The sequence below is a fragment of the Bombina bombina genome, chromosome 1, assembly GCF_027579735.1.
Source record: "Bombina bombina isolate aBomBom1 chromosome 1, aBomBom1.pri, whole genome shotgun sequence".
NCBI lineage: Eukaryota > Metazoa > Chordata > Amphibia > Anura > Bombinatoridae > Bombina > Bombina bombina.
This window is the reverse complement of record NC_069499.1, coordinates 1,334,271,295-1,334,294,032: the sequence shown is the minus strand read 5'-3', so window position 1 is coordinate 1,334,294,032 and position 22,738 is coordinate 1,334,271,295.

The following is a 22,738-nucleotide window of genomic DNA, read 5'->3' as shown; positions in this document are numbered from 1 at the left end:
TAAAGCACTATAAATTGTTTGAGTTTGGCTTGTTGTTTTATGCTGATGAAGGGGTTGTGAACCTCGAAAACGTTACAATAAAGTAAATCGTGGAAGACCTGAGAGTGCATTTACTTTTGTCCTTGTATATATATATATATATATATATATATATATATATACAGTTGCAAGAAAAAGTATGTGAACCCTTTGGAATTATATGGATTTCTGCACAAATTGGTCATAAAATGTGATCTGATCATCATCTAAGTCACCACAATAGACAATCACAGTCTGCTTAAACTAATAACACACAAAGAATGAAATGTTGCCATGTTTTTATTGAACACACCATGTAAACATTCACAGTGCAGGTGGAAAAAGTATGTGAAACCCTTGGATTTAATAACTGGTTGAACCTCCTTTAGCAGCAATAACTTCAACCAAACGTTTCCTGTAGTTGCAGATCAGACGTGCACAACGGTCAGGAGTAATTCTTGACCATTCCTCTTTAGAGAACTGTTTCAGTTCAGCAATATTCTTGGGATGTCTGGTGTGAATCGCTTTCTTGAGGTCATGCCACAGCATCTCAATCGGGTTGAGGTCAGGACTCTGACTGGCCCACTTCAGAAGGCGTATTTTCTTCTGTTTAAGCCATCTTCTGTTGAGCTTCAGCTGGTAGACAGATGGCCTTAAGTTCTCCTGCAAAATGTCTTGATAAACTTGGGAATTCATTTTTCCTTCGATGACAGCAATCCGTCCAGGCCCTGACGCAGCAAAGCAGCCCCAAACCATGATGCCCCCACCACCATACTTCACAGTTGGGATGAGGTTTTGATGTTGGTGTGCTGTGCCTCTTTTTCGCCACACATAGTGTTGTGTGTTTCTTCCAAACAACTCAACTTTGGTTTCATCTGTCCACAGAATATTTTGCCAGTACTGCTGTGCAACATCCAGGTGCTCTTGTGCAAACTGTAAACGTGCAGCAATGTTTTGTTTGGACAGCAGTGGCTTCCTCTGTGGTATCCTCCCATGAAATCCATTCTTGTTTAGTATTTTACGTATTGTAGATTCGCTAACAGGGATGTTAGCATTTGCCAGTGAATTTTGTAAGTCTTTAGCTGACAGGATTCTTCTTCACCTCATTGAGCAGTCTGCACTGTGCTTTTGCAGTCATCTTTACAGGACGGCCACTTCTAGGGAGAGTAGCAGCAGTGCTGAACTTTCTCCATTTATAGACAATTTGTCTTACCGTGGACTGATGAACAGCAAGGCTTTTGGAGATACTTTTATAACCCTTTCAAGCTTTATGCAAGTAAACAATTCTTAACCGTAGGTCTTCTGAGAGCTCTTTTGTGCGAGGCATCATTCACATCAGGCAATGCTTCTTGTGAAAAGCAAACCCAGAACTGGTGTGTGTTTTTTATAGGGCAGGGCAGCTGTAACCAACACCTCCAATCTCATCTCATTGATTGGACTCCAGTTGGCTGACATCTCACTCCAATTAGCTCTTGGAGATGTCATTAGTCTAGGGGTTCACATACTTTTTCCACCTGCACTGTGAATGTTTACATGGTGTGTTCATTAAAAACATGGCAACATTTCATTCTTTGTGTGCTATTAGTTTAAGCAGACTGTGATTGTCTATTGTGACTTAGATGATGATCAGATCACATTTTATGACCAATTTGTGCAGAAATCCATATCATTCCATAGGGTTCACATACTTTTTCTTGCAACTGTATATATATATGACATAAAATAGTGAAGAAAAAAAAGCCAAAACTGGCACATTCCACGCAAAACTCCAAAAATGGACTAGACAAAATTATTGGCACCCAAAATGTAATATTTGGTAGCACACCCCTTGGAAAAAATAACTGAAATCAATTGCTTCCTGTAACCATCAATGAGTTTCTTACACCTCTCTACTGGAATTTTGGACCACTGACTCTTCTTTTGCCAACTGCTTCAAGTCTCTCAGATTGGAAGGTATCCTTTTCCCAATTGCTGTTTGAGATCTCTCCACAGGTGCTCTATGGGATTCAGATCTGGACTAATTTCTGGTCAGTTTAGTACTCTCCAGTGCTTTGTCTTAAACCATTTCTGGGTGCTTTTTGACGTGTGCTTTGGGTCATTGTCGTGCTATAAGACCCATAACATCTGACAGAGACTCAACTTTCTGACACTGGGCCCTACATTGCACCACAGAATTCTTTGTAAGTCTTCAGATTTCATAATGCCATTCACACAATCAAGACATCCAGTGCCTGAGCAGCAAAGCAACCCCAAAACATCAGTAAACCTCCACCATGTTTGACTGTAGGGACTGTATTCTTTTCTTTAACAGCCTCATTTCTTTTTCTGAAAACAGTAGAATGATGGGCTTTACCAAAAAGCTGTAATTTTGTTTCGTCTGTCCACAGCACATTCTCTCAAAAGGATTTTGTCTTCCTCAGGTAAGTTTTGGCAAATTCCAATCTGGCTTTTTATGTTTCTGTGTCAGCAGTGGGTTCCTTCTGGGTCTCCTACAATAATGTCCCTTTTCATTCAGATGGCGACGTATAGTGCGAGTTGACACATTTGTACCCTGTGCCTAAAAGTCAGCTTGAATTTGTCTGGAAGTTGATCGAGGTTCTTTATCCACCATTCGAACAATCCTTTGTTGCAATCTTTGATATTTTTTTCTCTTTCGTCCACGTCCAGGGAGATTAGCTACAGTGCCATGGGCGGTAAACTTCTTGACAATGTTGAGCACAGTGGACACAGGAACATTAAGATCTCTGGAGATGGACTTGTAACCTTGAGATTGTCCATGCTTTTCCACAATTTTTGTTCTCAAATCCTCAGACAAGAACATAAAAGAAAGGTTGAGTCAATTTTTCACCATTCTCTCACCCCTTCAATCCATCCTAAAGGCCTCTGCCAGTCTAATCTACCTTTCCCGTCGCTCTGTATCTGCTGCACCCTTTCTGCGAGTCCCTTCATTGGCTCCCCATTCACAGCAGAATTAAATTCAAAATTCTCACCCACTACCTATCCCCTCTAATCAACAAATATACTCCAGTTGCTCACTAAGATCCAACAATGACCTGCTCCTTGCATCTTCGACCATCACCTCTTGTGCAAACTGTAAACGTGCAGCAATGTTTTGTTTGGACAGCAGTGGCTTCCTCTGTGGTATCCTCCCATGAAATCCATTCTTGTTTAGTATTTTACGTATTGTAGATTCGCTAACAGGGATGTTAGCATTTGCCAGTGAATTTTGTAAGTCTTTAGCTGACAGGATTCTTCTTCACCTCATTGAGCAGTCTGCACTGTGCTTTTGCAGTCATCTTTACAGGACGGCCACTTCTAGGGAGAGTAGCAGCAGTGCTGAACTTTCTCCATTTATAGACAATTTGTCTTACCGTGGACTGATGAACAGCAAGGCTTTTGGAGATACTTTTATAACCCTTTCAAGCTTTATGCAAGTAAACAATTCTTAACCGTAGGTCTTCTGAGAGCTCTTTTGTGCGAGGCATCATTCACATCAGGCAATGCTTCTTGTGAAAAGCAAACCCAGAACTGGTGTGTGTTTTTTATAGGGCAGGGCAGCTGTAACCAACACCTCCAATCTCATCTCATTGATTGGACTCCAGTTGGCTGACATCTCACTCCAATTAGCTCTTGGAGATGTCATTAGTCTAGGGGTTCACATACTTTTTCCACCTGCACTGTGAATGTTTACATGGTGTGTTCATTAAAAACATGGCAACATTTCATTCTTTGTGTGCTATTAGTTTAAGCAGACTGTGATTGTCTATTGTGACTTAGATGATGATCAGATCACATTTTATGACCAATTTGTGCAGAAATCCATATCATTCCATAGGGTTCACATACTTTTTCTTGCAACTGTATATATATATGACATAAAATAGTGAAGAAAAAAAAGCCAAAACTGGCACATTCCACGCAAAACTCCAAAAATGGACTAGACAAAATTATTGGCACCCAAAATGTAATATTTGGTAGCACACCCCTTGGAAAAAATAACTGAAATCAATTGCTTCCTGTAACCATCAATGAGTTTCTTACACCTCTCTACTGGAATTTTGGACCACTGACTCTTCTTTTGCCAACTGCTTCAAGTCTCTCAGATTGGAAGGTATCCTTTTCCCAATTGCTGTTTGAGATCTCTCCACAGGTGCTCTATGGGATTCAGATCTGGACTAATTTCTGGTCAGTTTAGTACTCTCCAGTGCTTTGTCTTAAACCATTTCTGGGTGCTTTTTGACGTGTGCTTTGGGTCATTGTCGTGCTATAAGACCCATAACATCTGACAGAGACTCAACTTTCTGACACTGGGCCCTACATTGCACCACAGAATTCTTTGTAAGTCTTCAGATTTCATAATGCCATTCACACAATCAAGACATCCAGTGCCTGAGCAGCAAAGCAACCCCAAAACATCAGTAAACCTCCACCATGTTTGACTGTAGGGACTGTATTCTTTTCTTTAACAGCCTCATTTCTTTTTCTGAAAACAGTAGAATGATGGGCTTTACCAAAAAGCTGTAATTTTGTTTCGTCTGTCCACAGCACATTCTCTCAAAAGGATTTTGTCTTCCTCAGGTAAGTTTTGGCAAATTCCAATCTGGCTTTTTATGTTTCTGTGTCAGCAGTGGGTTCCTTCTGGGTCTCCTACAATAATGTCCCTTTTCATTCAGATGGCGACGTATAGTGCGAGTTGACACATTTGTACCCTGTGCCTAAAAGTCAGCTTGAATTTGTCTGGAAGTTGATCGAGGTTCTTTATCCACCATTCGAACAATCCTTTGTTGCAATCTTTGATATTTTTTTCTCTTTCGTCCACGTCCAGGGAGATTAGCTACAGTGCCATGGGCGGTAAACTTCTTGACAATGTTGAGCACAGTGGACACAGGAACATTAAGATCTCTGGAGATGGACTTGTAACCTTGAGATTGTCCATGCTTTTCCACAATTTTTGTTCTCAAATCCTCAGACAAGAACATAAAAGAAAGGTTGAGTCAATTTTTCACCATTCTCTCACCCCTTCAATCCATCCTAAAGGCCTCTGCCAGTCTAATCTACCTTTCCCGTCGCTCTGTATCTGCTGCACCCTTTCTGCGAGTCCCTTCATTGGCTCCCCATTCACAGCAGAATTAAATTCAAAATTCTCACCCACTACCTATCCCCTCTAATCAACAAATATACTCCAGTTGCTCACTAAGATCCAACAATGACCTGCTCCTTGCATCTTCGACCATCACCTCTTCCCATGCTAGACTGCAGGATTTCTGTCGTGCAGCACCTACCCTCTGGAATGCTCTTCCTCGTGCTGTCCGACTTTCCCCTAATCTTTCTTCTTTTTTAAATGCTCACTGAAGGCATTTTGTTCAGAGAAGCCTACCACCCAACTCAGTAATAAATTAATTCCACTTACCTAATATTTCCCCTCATCAAACTCTGTATTAACATCATTCTCACTTTTGTAGTCCTCACCTCCTGTTTCTCAACCTCCTACTCTTATAGATTGTAAGTGCCCACGGAAATAGGGCCCCCCTGTATTTTGTTGTGGATTTTACAAGTTTTATATAATTGTTTTATTTAAATGAATTGTACTCATGGACAGCGCTGCAGAATATGTTGGCACTTCATAAATATAGTATAATAATAAAATGATATATATATATATATGTGTATGTGTATATATATATATATATATATGTGTGTGTGTGTGTATATATATATATATATATATAGAGAGAGAGAGAGAGAGATATATATATAGATATATGTATATATATATATATATATATATATATATATAAGTGTGTATATGTGTATATATATATATATATATATATATATACACATATTTATACTATACCTCTGCTTTCAACATTCCACCTCTTTCTATTTTAGTGCACAAGCAGCAAGAGAACACACCATATATCATTTTAAAGGCAATCCTCATTGAAGCAGCCTCACGAAATCAATGTGTTAACTCACTGGCTGTGAGAGAAGATACTCATACCTACTATAGCTAAGATCTGCACATATGTATGAAATAAATTAACTTTACAGGAATATCACTGTTAACCTGATTAGTACAAATACTACTGAGATTCTGACATATAAGGCAAGTGATGTCGTACAAAGGAATATTATATGAATCAGTCTAAGTAGTGGGAAATGCAGGCAAAACTTTCCCCATGTTGTCTCCAAAATAAACGAGGAGGATTGAACATCATACATAAATACTGGCATTCCCACTGCTGATCAAAGGGCTTTTTGATACTTTCTCACAGACCACAAACCTTTTCATCAAATTTGCTGATAAAGTGTAATTGTGACAAAGCAGACCTAGATGATGACGTTTTACGGCAGCATGATATTCTATAAGTAGCATCGCAGAAATGTAATTATAATAAAAAACTACCTAAAAAAAAGAATTGATGTATGTGGATTTTATTTGCATTCTTATAATTTGGAATAAGAGAAACAAGTGTGTTTTAACAGCATTTGACACTAATCTTATATACATTCAGATATACAGCATACTTAAAATTGGTTTCCTAAAACATACCATATTTCTTTCTAATGACACAGTGAGTCCACGGATCATCTCTAATTACTATTGGGAATATCACTCCTGGCCAGCAGGAGGAGGCAAAGAGCACCACAGCAAAGCTGTTAAATATCACCTCCCTTCCCTCCAACCCCAGTCATTCTCTTTGCCTATGTTAAGAGCAAGGAGGTGGTAATGTTTAGGTGTCTGGAAGAAGATTCTTCAATCAAGATTTTATTATTTTCCAGCAGTGCATGTTTGTTCTGCTTTTTTCCTGGGGTTTAGCCGTAGTCCATGTCAGTCTCTTCAGTTGAGCAGTGGTGGCTTTTAAGCAATTGGGAACTTGTGGGGTATAATCCTCACTGCGCCTCCCAAAATGTTTATTGCTGCCCTACCTTGAAAGCCTGAGGAAGATCACTCAGTCTTTTCCTTTTTCCACAGGTCCATGTGAGGGAGGATGCCTCTCAAACCTAGTGAGCTGCCCTGCTGCCAGGCAGATTACATGAAGGTAAGTGCTAAGTTTATTTTTCTAGGAAGCAATACAGAAAAATATTGGCACTTTAAATAGTTAATCTGTTGGGACATTAGACTCATTTTTCCTATTTGTAAGGACAAATGGGAGGCAGTTTGTACAGGCACTGGGGACGAGGAGAAGGGACTATAGTGTTAATTCTTTTTTATTTTTGCGGTTATGGTCATTACACTCTCTGCAGCTTTACTTAATATTTAATGCTGGCCGGGAGGTTCTGGTGGTGACGTCCATGACGGGCGGGTCTGTTCTAGAAGCAGCAAAGAATTTGCACACTTTTTCCTCCCTAGTCATTTCTGGAGCTCGGAGGAGTCCCTTCTAGTTGCGGTTCCGTTTTTCAGCTAAGCGGTTCCCAGATACAGTGCGGAGCAGCTCTGAATGTGTATTCCTATTACTGAGGGGACAGTTCTTTTCTCCAGCGGTCTGCAGGACAGGTAGGCACCTCATCAGGGCTGGCTGAGGTGTAGAGGCTGTCAGGGGTGTTATAAGAGGTTTTTTTGTGACACAAATAAAAAGTTACCGTTTAAAATTTAAAGGGACAGTACCGTTTTTTTGTGATATCATTTTAAAGACAAATAAAAGTATTTTATTTTTCATTTGGCTTATTTTTGGGTAAACATGGACCAAGGGGCCCTGCAGGAATGTTACTTTTGCTTTATGTTTTGATGCTAATTTGGAACCACCAATCCCTTTCTGTTCTTTATGTATTGAGAGAACATTGAATTACAGGGATAAACTGTTTGAATCTGAGCCAGCATAAGGAGGATGCTGTTCAAGATATACCGCATCTTTCTCCTCAAATGTCCTAAATTTTATCGTCCACACATGCAGTGCCCTGCGCTTCCTCACAAACTCCGGTTGGAGTTTCATTACTCCATCACTACCCTTATGTCTTCTGCGGTAACTGATGCGTTGTCTGCTTTTCCCATGCTGCAGGGAAAGTGCAAGAGGAAATCTAAGGATTTAGGGAGTAAGGTGTCTGACAAAGTCGTGGCTGTTCCGAATGTTCCTTCACAGAAATCTGAGGAGGAAGATACTTTGGTGGCTTCTAAGGGGGAAATCTCAGACTCAGACAGTGTAATTCCTTCTTCTGATGCTGAAGTTGTATCTTTCAGGTTCAAGCTAGAACACCTCCGTTTGTTACTTAAGGAGGTTTTGGCTACCTTGTATGACTCTGACACTACGGTAGTAGTCCATCCTAAGAAGTCTAGCAAGCTAAACAAGAATTTTGATGTACCTTCCATGGTGGAGGTTTTCCCTGTGCCAGATCGGGCTACAGAGATTATTGCTAAGGAATGGGATAGACCTGGTATCCCTTTTTCTCCATCCCCTATTTTTATGGTAAAATCTTTTTATTAGCATATTTTTCAAACAAATAAACATGTGACAAATGGAAAAGAGATGATTGCTCTCTCCCTTACCAGAAACTCCTTCCGTAATACATATTCCAATATAAAGAAAATGAATTGTCCCATACTGATATAGCAATATCTATGCTTTGTCTTCATGCTTTCTCATTTCATTCAAAAGAGTCTGTTTCCTTGTCCAATGCGAGAGGCGAGGGCACCTCTATGCCCTGATCTTAATTTGGTGATCTCTTTCCTTTTTAACAAACAGATATAGGTTAACCTAAGGCCATCAACACTATCTATATAAAGTATGGTGGCGATTTGTAGCAGATAACCCCAATCAACCCAAAGTAAATTCAATAACATACATAAAACAAAATCAAAAAGAAATAAACTGAATCTGATTGCCCCTCACCCCTCCCCATGCCAAACTATTTTTAGTATTCTCTTCTGCCTACCTGATACTCATATGGCTAGTTGGACCCCTCTTGGAGTGGGACGCATAGCTGATCTCTATGAACGCGCAGGAGATATTTCCCACTTAGCAATTTGCAATAAATTACAGATCCCGGCTCCGTTGAAATTCGAGGCCTTCCGTTTCTGTTCCATAACTAGATCATGGGGGTTCCCAGCTTGGGAACTAAGATGGTCACAGCCTAACAAAATCAAGGGAACCTTATCTTTTCACTACGAGATTCTACTAACTCCCTTCTCTCAACAAAAAGTCTCACAGTTTATAGCTTGGGAGACAGAGCTGAACTTCACGGCCGACGCTGACTCCTGGTACAGAGAACTTCAGTCTACATAAAAATGATTGCACTGCGCATCCCTTTGGGAACTTCACTACAAAATTGCAGTGCGTTGGCACTTAGTTCCGGTCACCCTCCACAAAGTTTATGACTCCAAATCACCTGCTTGCTGGAGGGGCTGTGGTCAACTTGGAACCCAGGCCCATATCTGGTGGTTCTGTCCGAGAGTTTCTCCTGTTTGGCTACAAGTTACTAACCTTCTCCTCTCCCTAGGTGTTAACTTTAAGCTTAGCCCCCAGACAGGCCTGCTCCACTTGGATTTCCCAGCCCTTCCCCCCACACATAAAGCTTCATCTATCTACGTCCTCATGGCCACCAAATTAGATATAGCAAAAGCTTGGAAACAGCCCACCCCTCCGACTACCTCACAAATATTAGCCACGATCAGCTTTATTTCAAAAATGGAAGCCTACTCACATTCAGTTTTAGATAAATTAGACTTTTACTTTGCAACCTGGGCACCCTGGTGGGAAAAATTCCCCAATTAACCAAGCTTAACTTCATCCGGGCATTGGCCACCTCCTCCTAATGTTCTGTCTTTTGACTGCTATTACCCTTTTCCTTTTATTTCCCTTCATGACCTTCTCTCTGTGCTTTCCCTATTTCATATTTCATACACTTATTTCTCTTAAACTAGTCTATGAGAGTATACATGTACCCACTTAATTATGTTGATGTTCATGTTCGTGTTATAAATATAAAACCTGAAAACTTCACATTGAAGAACCATATAGCATTTTGATACCCTGTACTGTGTAACCTTTGAAACTGTACCAGCATTTGTTACTAACTTTGTTTTTTCTTATTCTGTTTTATTGAAAATGCTATACATGTTGGATACTTATGTATCGTGTGATTTTGTGAAATAAAAATGTATTTAAAAAAAAAAAAAGAAATAAACTTTTGAGATACAGAGCTTTTCCATGTTGCCATACCCAGCTGATGAAACCCCTTTCTACCTCCTCTTTAGTTAATCTATCTAGGTGTCGGCTTTTCCCCTTAAAATCCAATAATACCAGACCTTATCAAAGGTGTCCCTTGTATCCAGCATCCTATTCGCTGATTCATACATTCTATAGGGTAGGGAAATTTTATAGCTGACCTCCTAACCAATTTGGTGCCCCTACTTTCCAATATCTTGCAATGCAGGATCGGACCACTGTGCTTAAGATTTTAATAAATATGTTGATATGTTTTTTAAATAGTCTTATTGGTTCATGTAGGAGAGCTTGGTGAATAGATTCCTCTAATAAGTCACTAAGCAGTGCCGATAGCCTTTCCCATATGGGCCTAATCTGTCTGCATTCCCACCACATGTGACAATATGAGCCTATCTCCCCGCATCCTCTGTAGCATAATCTATTGTTGGAGGAAGACATGTTTGCGGTCTTTAAGTGTGTTAGATACCAACAAAATATGTTGTTTATGGCATCTTCCCTCAAGCTAGCACTCAGCAATCCTTTGCAAGCCAAATTAAAAATGTCATCCTATACTTTCTTAACTTTTGTTGTGTTTAGGTCTGTCTCCCATTTCACAATGATGCTGGATTTTGTTTCGCTAGATAGGGATTGTATTGTGGAGATAGTTTGTTTTGATCTGCTTGGAGATTTCAACATAAGTTCTAAGGAAGTGGATTCTATACTTTGTATATTTTTTAAATATTGCTGGATAATTGTGGTAAATTGGAGGTATTGGTACCAACGTAATTCCAGGGGATTTAAGAATGTCTGTAAATGTCTGTAAATGATTAAAAGTCTAATACATCCGCCACTCTGTATAACCCCTTATTTGCCCATTGACCTACTATACTTTGGTAATCTCTAGGGAATATGTATTTTAGGGGTATTGTGGAATCAAACCTTTAGTTTTAGCTACCCCGGACCAAGTATGTTTGGTCAATTCTGAAACAGGGGAGTGATATTGTTTGGCGTCTCTTTCTTTGTGTAACCCCTCCCACAACAACTCGTATGGGTGAGAGGAACCGTACAACTTGGCCTCTAGCTTTGTCCAAATTATTCCTTCTGTCTGTTTCCCAAGCAGTAACGTTTGTGCTAGTCTGGCTGCTGTGTAGTATTCCAACAGGTTGGGGGCCCCCACTCCTCCCAAACCTCTGTGCCTTGTAATTATAGAGATAGGTATTCTTGCCATTTGTTTCCCCCTAATGAATGTCACTAGTTCTTTCTGCAAGGTCTCCAGATTATGTTCTGGGACCCTGATGGGGAGAGCCCTAAACAAGTATAGTAATCGTAGTAATATGTTCAATTTGACTGCTGAAAGTCTGCACAACCATGAAAATGTAAATGTCCTCCATTTATTCAAATCTTTCCTAATTTCCTTATAAATAGGTAGATAGTTATATTTGTATAGCTGGTCGTATCGTGTTGTAAGGTGGATCCCAAGGTATTTAAGTGAGTTCTTGACCCATTTAAAATCAAAGTTTGTTTCTATTACTTTCTAAGGCCTAGATTTAGAGTTCGGCGGTAGCCGTGAAAACCAGCGTTAGAGGCTCCTAACGCTGGTTTTAGGCTACCGCCGGTATTTGGAGTCAGTGATTAAAGGGTCTAACGCTCACTTTTCAGCCGCGACTTTTCCATACCGCAGATCCCCTTACGTCAATTGCGTATCCTATCTTTTCAATGGGATCTTTCTAACTCCGGTATTTAGAGTCGTTTCTGAAGTGAGCGTTAGAGCTCTAACGACAAAACTCCAGCCGCCGGAAAAAAGCAGGAGTTAAGAGCTTTCTGGGCTAACGCCGGTTCATAAAGCTCTTAACTACTGTGCCCTAAAGTACACTAACACCCATAAACTACCTATGTACCCCTAAACTGAGGTCCCCCCACATCGCCGCCACTCGATTAAAATTTTTTAACCCCTAATCTTCCGACCGCCACCTACGTTATACTTATGTACCCCTAATCTGCTGCTCCTAACCCCGCCGACCCCTGTATTATATTTATTAACCCCTAACCTGCCCCCCACAACGTCGCAGCCAGCTACCTACAATAATTAACCCCTAATCTGCCGACCGCAAAGCGCCGCCACCTACGTTATACTTATGTACCCCTAATCTGCTGCCCCTATATTATATTTATTAACCCCTAATCTGCCCCCCTCAAAGTCGCAGACACCTGCCTACACTTATTAACCCCTAATCTGCCGAGCGGACCTGAGCGCTACTATAATAAAGTTATTAACCCCTAATCCGCCTCACTAACCCTATCATAAATAGTATTAACCCCTAATCTGCCCTCCCTAACATCGCCGACACCTAACTTCAATTATTAACCCCTAATCTGACGACCGGAGCTCATCCCTATTCTAATAAATGTATTAACCCCTAAAGCTAAGTCTAACCCTAACACTAACACCCCCCTAACTTAAATATAATTTAAATCTTACGAAATTAATTAACTCTTATTAAATAAATTATTCTTATTTAAAGCTAAATACTTACCTGTAAAATACATCCTAATATAGCTACAATATAAATTATAATTATATTGTAGCTATTTTAGGATTAATATTTATTTTACAGGCAACTTGGTAATTATTTTAACCAGGTACAATAGCTATTAAATAGTTAAGAACTATTTAATAGTTACCTAGTTAAAATAATAACAAAATTACCTGTAAAATCAGTCCTAACCTAAGTTATAATTAAACCTAACACTACCCTATCAATAAATTAATTAAATAAACTACCTACAATTACCTACAATTAACCTAACACTACACTATCAATAAATAAATTAAATACAATTGCTACAAATAACTACAATTACATAAACTAACTAAAGTACAAAAAATAAAAAAGAACTAAGTTACAAAAAATAAAAAAATATTTACCAACATTAGAAAAATATTACAACAATTTTAAACTAATTACACCTACTCTAAGCCCCCTAATAAAATAACAAAGACCCCCAAAATAAAAAATTCCCTACCCTATTCTAAATTAATAAATGTAAAAGCTCTTTTACCTTACCAGCCCTGAACAGGGCCCTTTGCGGGGCATGCCCCAAGAAAATCAGCTCTTTTGCCTGTAAAAAAAAACATACAATACCCCCCCCAACATTACAACCCACCACCCACATACCCCTAATCTAACCCAAACCCCCCTTAAATAAACCTAACACTAAGCCCCTGAAGATCTTCCTACCTTGTCTTCACCATCCAGGTATCACCGATCCGTCCTGGCATCCGGTGCTGAAGAGGTCCAGAAGAGGGTCAAAAGTCTTCCTCCTATCCGGCAAGAAGAGGACATCCGGACCGGCAAACATCTTCTCCAAGCGGCATCTTCGATCTTCTTCCATCCGGTGCGGAGCGGGTCCATCTTGAAGCAGCCGACGCGGATCCATCCTCTTCTTCCGTTGTCTCCCGAAGAATGACGGTTCCTTTAAGGGACGTCATCCAAGATGGCGTCCCTCGAATTCCGATTGGCTGATAGGATTCTATCAGCCAATCGGAATTAAGGTAGGAATATTCTGATTGGCTGATGGAATCAGCCAATCAGAATCAAGTTCAATCCTATTGGCTGATCCAATCAGTCATTGTCATTGTTAACAGAATATCATAAGTGAATAGTGTCAATTTTTACCGATCTAATATTTTTGCTCCAGTAATGTCTGGGCAGGTTCTAATTCTGGCTGCTAGGGGCTCGATACATAGGGCAAATATTAAAGGGGAGAGGGGGCACCCCTGTCTTGTTCCATTCAGTATGGGGAAAAGTCTGGATTTGGATCCTGTTGCCGAGACCCCTCAAATCCCATACAAGCCAAGACCTCCCTCATATAGCCCCAGTCTATCCTATTTAATGCCTTCTCTGCATCCAGTGAAAGAAGCAGAGAAGGCATCTGTGTCACCCCCAAGTAATCTATTAAGTTTTTCATTCGTCTGATATTATCTGTGGCTTCCCTGTCTTTAATGAAGCCTACCTGATCTGGGTGTATCAACGAGGGGAGTATAGGTTTCAATCTTTTGGCCAGATTTTTTGTTAAAGATCAGGCGGGATCTCTTAGCCACCTAAGATATAGTTACAGAGCTCTGTGATATGGGGTATTAGTATCTCTTTAAAGGTTTTATAGTATTTACTGGTAAAACCATCCGGGCCCGCAGCCTTGCCTTTTTTAAGATCTTTGATAACCGCTCTAACTTCCAAGTTTGTGATTGGGGCGTTCAAAGTTTTTCTGTCATCTTCAGAGATGGTTTTTAGATTAGCTTCCTGAAGAAAAGCTTTAGTTTTTAGTTTAACGTTGTTCCATACCCTATTTTTAAAAAAAGATGTTTCCTATTGCTGACTGTCTTGGCAGACGGTCCCCAAGGTTGAAGGGGCAATTTTCACTTTGACTAAGAGAACCACTCTTCCCATAGAGGATAGTTGTTCTTTTAAGGATTCTATGGATAAGAAGTTGGAGGGATTGCTCAAAAAAATATATGTTCTCCAGGGTTTACAATTGCAACCTGCGGTGTGTATTACTATCGTCACTAGTGTGGCAGCATACTGGTTTGATGCGTTGTCTTATTCTATTCAGACAGACACTCCCCTGGATAGGATCAAGGCCCTTAAGTTGGCCAATTCTTTTATTACGGATGCTACCCTACAGGTTATTAAGCTGTGAGAAAAGATTTCTGGGTTTGCCGTACTGGCCGGCAGAGCCTTATGGTTGAAATCCTGGTCTGCGGATGTTTCATCTAAGTCTAAGCTTTTGTCGATTCCCTACAAGGGTAAGACCTTGTTTGGGCCGGGCTTGGCTGAAATTATTTCCGACATTATGGGAGGAAAGGGTCATTTCCTCCCTTAGGATAAGTGGAATAAGCAGAAGGGACATCAGAGTAATTTTCGTTCCTTTTGAAACTTCAAGGGTAAGCCTTCCTCTTCCTCTACCAAGCAGGAACAGTCCAAACCTTCATTGAGGTCCAACCAGTCTTGGAACAAGGGAAAACAATCTAAGAAGCCTGCTAATGACTCAAAGTCAGCATGAAGGGTCTGCCCCCGATCCGGGACCGGATCTTGTGGGGGGCAGACTTTCTTCGCTCAGGCTTGGGTTCGGGATGTTCAGGATCCCTGGGCGGTAGACATCGTGTCCCAGGGATACAAACTAGAGTTCAAGACTTTTTCTCCCAGGGGCAGGATTCTGCTTTCAAGATTATCTGTAGACCAGATAAAAAGAGAGGCATTCTTACACTGTGTTAGGGACCTTTCCGACCTGGGAGTGATAGTTCCTGTTCCAATGCAGGAACAGGGTCTGGGATTTTACTCCAGTCTATTCGTGGTTCTGAAAAAAGAGGGAACTTTCAGACCAATTTTAGATCTCAAAAGTCTAAATAAGTTCCTCAGAGTACCGTCCTTCAAGATAGAAAATATTCGTTCCATTCTTCCCTTGGTTCAAGAGGGTCAATTCATGACAACAGTGGATTTAAAGGATGCGTACCTGCATGTTCCCATTCACAGGGATCATCACAAGTTTCTGAGGTTCGCATTTCTAGACAAACACTTCCAGTTTGTGGCTCTTCCATTCAGCCTTGCCACAGCTCCCAGAATTTTTTCAAAGGTCCTGGGATCCCTGTTGGCGGTGCTCCGGTTGCGGGGCATTGCAGTGGCTCCTTATCTGGACGACATTCTGGTTCAGGTGCCATCCTATCAACAAGCGAACTCCCACACGGAGATGTTGTTATCCTTTCTGGGTTCCCACGGATGGAAGGTGAATTTGGGAAAGAGTTCCTTAATTCTAGCTACAAGGGTAGTGTTCTTGGGAACCATAATAGATTCCCTATCAATGAAAATATTTCTGACAGAGGTCAGAAAATCAAAAGATCTTCGACTCTTGTCTGGCCCTTCAGTCCTCTCCTCGGCCGTCAGTGGCCCAATGTATGGAGGTGATCGGTCTGATGGTAGCTGCCATGGACATCATTCTGTTTGCCCGTTTCCACCTCAGACCTTTGCAGTTATGCATGCTCAGGCAATGAAACAGGGGATTATGCAGATCTGTCTCCGCAATTAATTCTGGATCAGTTGACAAGAGAATCTCTTCTTTTGTGGTTGTCTCAGGAACATCTCTCCCAGGGAACCTGCTTCCGCAGACCCACCTGAGTGATTGTGACAACGGACGCCAGCCTGCTGGGATGGGGAGAAGTTTAGGGCTCACTAAAGGCTCAGGGGACATGGACTCGGGAGGAGTCTGCTCTCCCCATAAACATTCTAGAGCTGAGGGCAATCTTCAATGCTCTTCTGGCCTGGCCTCAGCTAGCTTCAGTCCAGTTTATCAGGTTCCAGTCGGACAACATAACCTCAGTGGCTTACATCAACCATCAGGGAGGAACTCAGAGTTCCTTGGCCATGACAGAAATAGCCAAGATTATTCAGTGGGCGGAGACCCACAACTGCTGTCTATCTTCGATCCACATTCCAGGAGTGGACAAATGGGAAGCGGATTTTCTGAGCAGACTTTTCACCCAGGGGAGTGGGAACTCCATCCGGAAGTGTTTTCCAACTTGGTTCTCAAATGGGGACATCCAGATCTGAATCTCATGGCATATCGTCAGAATGCCAAGCTCCCGAAGGTACGGGTCGAGGTCGAGGGATCCTCAGGCTCTACTAATAGATGCTCTGGCGGTCCCTTGGAATTTCAGTATAGCATATTTATTCCCTCCGTTCGCTCTCCTTCCTCGGGTCATTGTTTGAAAAAAATAGGAGAGGGCGTTGGTGATCCTCATTGCACCGGCAAGGCCTCGCAGGATATGGTATGCAGACCTAGTGGGGATGTCATCCTCCCCTCCTTGGAAACTCCCTCTTAGGAAAGACCTTCTTCAGGGGCCCTTCCTTCATCCAAATCTCATTTCTCTGAAGCTGACTGCTTGGAGATTGAACGCTTAATTTTATCTAAGCGGGGATTTTCTGATTCGGTCATTCAGACCATGATTCAGGCTCGTAAGCCAGGAAGATTTACTACAAGATATGGCATAAATATCTGTATTGGTGTGAATCCAGAGGCTATTCTTGGAGTAGAGTTCGGATTCCTAGAATTCTGGCCTTTCTCCATGAAGGTTTGGAGAAAGGTTTATCGGCCAGTTCCTTGAAAGGTCAAATATCTGTCTTGTCTATTCTGTTACATAAGCGTCTGGCTGATGTACCAAATGTGCAATCGTTCTGTCAGGCCTTGGTCAGAATCAGGCCTGTGTTCAAACCTGTTACTTCTCCCTGGAGTCTTAACCTGGTTCTTAAGGTTCTTCAGCAGGCTCCGTTTGAGCCTATGCATTCCTTAGATATTAAATTGTTATCGTGGAAGGTTTTGTTTCTTGTTGCTATTTCGTCTGCTCGTAGAGTCTCAGCGCTCTCGGCGTTGCAGTTTGAATCTCCTTATCTTATTTTTCTTTCGGATAGGTAGTTTTGTGTACTAAGTTAGGGTTTCTCCCTAAAGTGGTTTCGGATAGGAACATTAATCAGGAGATTGTTTTTCCTTCTTTGTGTCCTAACCCTTCTTCTCATAAGGAACGTCTGTTGCACAATCTAGACGTGGTGTGTGCGTTGAAATTCTATCTACATGCGACTAAGGATTTTCACCAGTCTTCTGATCTGTTTGTAGTTTTCTCTGGGAAATGTAAGGGGCAGAAAGCTACGGCTACTTCTCTTTCTTTGTGGCTGAAGAGTATTATTCGCTTGGCCTATGAAACTGCTGGACAGCAGCCTCCTGAGAGAGTCACGGCTCATTCTACGAGGGCTGTTTCCTCTTCCTGAGCATTCAAAAATGAAGCTTCTGTTGAACAGATTTGCAAGGCTACAACTTGGTCCTCTCTACACACTTTTTCATAATTCTATAAATTTGATACTTTTGCCTCGGCTGAGGCTTCTTTTGGTAGAAAGGTTCTTCAAGCAGTGGTGCCTTCCATTTAGGTTCCCTGTCTTGTCCCTCCCTTATCATCTGTGTCCTCTAACTTGGGTATTGATTCCCAATAGTAATTAGAGATGATCCGTGGACTCACCGTGTCATTAGAAAGAAAATTAAATTTATGCTTACCTGATAAATTTCTTTCTTTCTTGACACAGTGAGTCCACGGCCAGCCCTGTTTTATTTAGACAGGTTTTTGGTCGTATTATAAACCTCAGGCACTTCTGCACCTTGTTGCTTCTTTTCTCTCTTTTTACTTCGGTCGAATGACTGGGGTTGGAGGGAAGGGAGGTGATATTTAACAGCTTTGCTGTGGTGCTCTTCGCCTCCTCCTGCTGACCAGGAGTGATATTCCCAATAGTAATTAGAGATGATCCGTGGACTCACCGTGTCAAGAAATAAATACATTTATCAGGTAAGCATAAATTTCGTATTTATTTTTGTTTTAACATATACAGTATGATAAGGAGTAAGAGGGGCAGTAAGAAAAGTAAGAGAAAAAAAAAAATACAAGGTATGCGACAGAGGGAGACACAAGATCAGTGACATAGGGAGTATCTTGTATCACTACTAGAGATGTTGCTAGGTTGTGAAATTCATGGTATTCCTTTAAGAAGAAAAATCCATATGTTAGAGTAGACCATTTAAAAAAGGTTGTGGTATATACAATAAATGGCCAAAAGTATGTGGACACCTTACCCTCACAACTATATGAGCTTGTTGAAAAACCATGGCCATTAATATGGAATTGTACCGCCTTTGCAGCTATAACAGCTGCAACTTTTATGGGAAGAATTTGTAGTGTGTCTGTGGGAATTTGTGCCCATTCAGCCAAAAGAGCATTTGTGAAGTCAGTCACTGGTGATAGATTAGAAGATTTGACTCACAACTGGTGTTTCAGGCCACTCGAGTTCCTCCATAGCAATCTAGTCAAACCATGTCTTCATGGAACTTGCTTTGTGCACAGGGGCAAAGTCACACTGGAACAGAAAAAGAGCTCTAACAAACTGTTGCTACAAACTGGAACTAAGGGGCCTAGTCCAAACCCTGATAAACAGCCGCAGACCATTATCCATCCTCCACCAAACTTTGCAGTTGGCACTGTGCATTCACATATGGTATCCAAATTCAAAGTCAATGATTCAGCACACAACGGCCCCTTTGCCAGCTACTCAAGAGACCCACTCCAGTCTCTGAAACATCAATCCAAAGAAATCCAAAAGGAGTAGCAGCAAAAAATGTGTTTATTGGGCACAACACAACATTAACAGCAACGTTTCGGTATTACTACCTTATTCAAGCATGAATAAGGTAGTAATACCGAAACGTTGCTGTTAATGTTGTGTTGTGCCCAATAAACACATTTTTTGATGCTACTCCTTTTGGATTTCTTTGCATTCACATATAGTAGCATTCTTCTGACATCTAACACCAGATTCTTCCATCAAACTGCCAGATAGCGAAGCTTGATTTAACACTATAGATAATGTTTCCACTGCTCCAGAAGGGAGAAGAAAAATTTGGAGGGATTGAAGTAGCTCTGTTTTTCTACTGGAGCAAATCTCACAACTTTGCTATTTGATGATGGACAGTGTGTGATCTTTTTGAATCTCACAATTGTAGAGGTTGCAGGCATTTTTTCTGCAAGATATTAATGTCCCGCACAGTTCTTGATTTTAGGTCAAACTCATGCAAAATCAAATAAAACAACAAAACACTTTCTGCTCTTTCAATTACAATTACAAAAAGTTATCATAAGCACTTTCCCACTATAATCAATATATATATATATATATATATATATATATATATATATATATATATATATATATATATATATATATATATAACATCCACCATACCCATAATGCCCCTGTTCAAATGGCTTTATTAGTCAACACATATTCCTATGGTTTTGGAACACAAGAAGTTGATTTCAGAAATGTAACTTATTATTAACATAACACAGTACAAAGGTGTCAATCAAATCATGTCTAATGTATTTTAAAACACATTTTACCTATCAAGCAAAGTGTAAACTAAGCATTGATTTCTTATTTTGTCACCATGCAGATGACAGTAAAAATAGTAGCTCTGGATCACAAAGCACTTACTCTGGTGAGCCAAAGACATGTTGAGGTAAAATATCTCCCTTTTTTACATAGAGGTGTTCATGTGATATTTTTAATTTGTATTTTTTTTTTTCAGAAATAAAAGCTTTAGGGGAAGGAGTAGCATTAAATTAACCCCATATATTCCTCCTTCACCCCTGTACCACTCCAGTGCTAAAACAAAATTTTTCTGCATCTTCTACCTCAGCTGCACAAAAGCCAAAGCACACTGGAGTGTCACTAAACACACCCATCATACTAAATAGCTGCATCCTGTTATGTGTCAGCCTCTTTGATGACCTATCCCTCTGTAATGTCATCCTATCCACAAGAGGTAAATGTACCCCTGTGATCAAATGTCAGAGGATGAACTATTAATCTTTTTTTTACTTGCAGTTTGGAAACTTTTCTCTGTCTTCTGATACCACAGATCTGAGGCTTTGAATAACGCTCTTATAGAGGTACCCAGAGGGGGGGGGGGGGGGGGTATAATGAAGTGAGCGTCTGTCTGGGCTGTTTGTGTATCTCATTTTTTGACAACCTGCCTGGTCCCAGCCAGCAGTAATTGGGTTTAATGAGCACATTTAACAAGGCTCTGTAAGGTTATGTATGGGACTTGTATAATGTTTATGTGTAAATATCCTGAGCAGGGGTAGGAGAGTGAATTCTGGGTCTCAGCCTTAGGGATGTGTGGTCCCAAAACAATTGAAACAGTCATATCTTAAAAATGACTCATCCATTAGAATGTTTGGGGATACTTAAATGGTTATAACAAACAAACTGAGGAGATTCGAAACTCACAGGTCTGAATCATATATATAGGTAAAAGATGTGGATCTGAGACAAGAGCGGACAAATGATGCTCTGAAAGGCATATCAGGGGGTGGGAAGTGATGCTAATCATGTTTCTGTTAGATAACACACTGCACAACTGTGCCCTTAAAAAAATGTTCTGCAGAGTCAGGCCCTGGGCAAGTTAGGTTCCGCATAAAGCGAGATAATCTGCAAGTCTATATAAAAGGTGAACATACAGAGCCTATCACTATTAGACAGCTGAAAATTGTATAGTTTATGAGTAGTATGTGTGTAAATCGTAGAAGGTGATATCCTGTAGCACTGGTTCAAGGCTGGGGATTTAATACTCTGAATTATTTTGGAAGAGTTGTTGATGCAATGCTCTGCAGACCTATGTAAGGGAGGTAGAAGCAATGAATTTTAACATTTTCTGCTACAAACTTCTCTTCATTTTTCCCTCCTGTTTACTCTTCTGGATGTGGCTCAATCTGGAGGAGGAACAAAGGCGTTAAAGAGGGCATAGGGTGGGTGTTATCCTACTCTTTACCTCTCACTGACAGACATCCAGCAGCAGCAGCAACACATCAGAGCCCCTCACAGTAAGTGCAATAAACAACTCCAATGCATGTATATAATATACACTATATACAATAACATACACTATAGAAACTGTACACATGCACTACATCATGTAAACATGTACTAAGTATATACAATATACTTATACTGACTATACTATAAGCAAATATTTGCACACACTGATCAATATATATATATTTATATATACGCACACACATACATACATACATACATACATACATATACACACACATACATACACACACACACACATACATACACACATATATACACACACACACATACATGCATACACACATACATATATACATATAAACGCACACATACATATATACACACACATACATACATACATACATATACACACACATACATACATACTTGCATGCATATACACACACATACATACATACTTGCATGCATATACACACACCTCTCTGGACAATCTCACTATACTTTAAATTTATGTGACATTCCTGATTTATTTCTTTAATTAAATGATATGCTATAAAATAAAAATAATGTAAACTAAAAATATATAACTTCATTATTATACAATGTGCAATAGAATGATTTATGACACAAACATATTGTATATACGCATTTAAGCTTTATATATCTAAATACATGAACTGTAGCAATTATGAAATTAATGTAATCAGTGCATATTTTCTTTTATATTACTATAAATACACTGTTCATTTGGCCTGCAACACATATGGTATATATATATATATATATTGTACTAACATACTTTGTATATATGTGTTCTTTGTATAATCTATACACACTTGCATACTACATACTATAAACACATAGACACAAAGAATAGATCTGTATCCTGTATACTATACCTATATTAGTTAATGTATGTACATTAACACACACACACACAAAATAAATACACTGAATAAGACATATGCATATGCACAGTATTTAACATGCAGACACATATATTGTGTGCTTTTATATATGCATACACACAATTTAGAAACTGCAAATTCACAAACTGAATCTAGAGTACCCAAGCATATCCAATATATAACTGATTGTATTATACACATACTCTGTATATTGTATATACAAACACACTATATTATAAAC